The sequence below is a fragment of the Chrysochloris asiatica genome, unplaced genomic scaffold (assembly GCF_000296735.1).
Source record: "Chrysochloris asiatica unplaced genomic scaffold, ChrAsi1.0 scaffold00038, whole genome shotgun sequence".
Taxonomy (NCBI): domain Eukaryota; kingdom Metazoa; phylum Chordata; class Mammalia; order Afrosoricida; family Chrysochloridae; genus Chrysochloris; species Chrysochloris asiatica.
This window is the reverse complement of record NW_006408556.1, coordinates 10439623-10441079: the sequence shown is the minus strand read 5'-3', so window position 1 is coordinate 10441079 and position 1457 is coordinate 10439623. Positions and strand designations below refer to the sequence as shown.

General features: G+C 41.3%; 1 pseudogene; it reads left to right on the top strand.

Moving 5' to 3' along the window:
• Positions 1 to 627: 627 nt before the first annotated feature.
• Positions 628 to 973, top strand: LOC102842334 (annotated as a pseudogene).
• The last annotated feature ends 484 nt before the right edge of the window (positions 974 to 1457 follow it).

The following is a 1457-nucleotide window of genomic DNA, read 5'->3' as shown; positions in this document are numbered from 1 at the left end:
AGATCGGTGGTTCAAGCTCACCAACTGCTCCTCAGCAACCCTATACAGGGTTGCTATGGGTCGGAATGGACTTGACGGCACTTAACAACAATGTCCCACCTGAATTTAGAGACTATCTAAAGAACAGATTTGATGTATTAGACATTAGTGGTGAAAGACAAGAGGAGTTATGGAATGACATCAAAAACATCATACCTAAAGAAAGCAAGAGGTCATTTAAAAAAACACAAAAACCAGGAAACAAAGAAAAAACTAAAATGGATGTCAGAAAAGACTTTGAAACTTGCTCTTGAATGTAGAGAAGCTAAAATGACTGGAAGAAATGAAGAGGTAAAAGAGCTGAATAGAAAATTTCAAAGGGTCGCTCAGGAAGACAAAGTCAACAATTATAATGAAATATGCAAAGACCTGGAGTTAGAAAATCAAAAGAGAGTAACAAACTCAACATTTCTTAAGCTGAAAGAACTGCAGAAAAATTCAAGTCTTGATCCACTGAAGGATTCTATGGGCAAAATATTGAATGATGCAAAAAGCATCAAAAGAAGGAAGGAATACACAGAATCACTGTCCCAAAAAGAAATGGCCGATGTTCAACCATTTCAAGAGGAAGCATATGATCAACAGCCAATGGTACTGGATAGCGGCCCTCCAACTCTGGCCCAACATCTTCGCCACCAGCTCCATGCCACCATCGTGGTCGACGTGGAAGACAGCAAGGAACCTGGTATCCTCTTCTCTCACTCTGAGAGTGGAGGCTCCAAGTCAGGGGACGACAAAGTGTTCTCACTTAAGAAGTGGAACGCGGTGGCCATGTGGTGCTGGGACTTGGAGTGTGATACGTGCACCATCTGCAGAGTCCAGGTGATGGATTCCTGTCATAGATGTCAAGCTGAAGACAAACAAGAGGATTGTCTTGTGGTCTGGGAAGGATGTAATCATTCCTTCCACAACTGCTGCATGTCTCTGTGGGTGAAACAGAACAATCGCTGCCCTTCTGCCAACAGGAATGGGTAGTCCAAAGAATCGGCAAGTGAGACTGGAGAGACGCTTTTTTAATGCAGTGGTTTGAAGCCCTGGTGGATCTTGTTGTCAAGTGCCCATAAAGGCTTCAACCCTCAGGAGATTAATTCATTAAATATAAGGAGATGAATCGGTGGTTGGCACTCATCAAAGGCGTGGTTTCACATTTTGTCCATTGGTTTTCAGAAACTCTCTACAATACAAGATAATTTATTAAAGATGGTCTTTCCTACCTTGTGGAGTGCATCTCACATACTGCTTCAAAGTGCTATAAAAGAGCAGAGAACTATAAACTGAGTGTCCTTTATAATTTACGTATTGATACCCAAGAGACTATGGAAGCAGTTCCATTCAGAGAACTTTTGGCATGTATATGGTTGATCTGTTACAAAACAGAGAGAGTGTTATAGTAACAAAATATAATTTGAAACCCAACT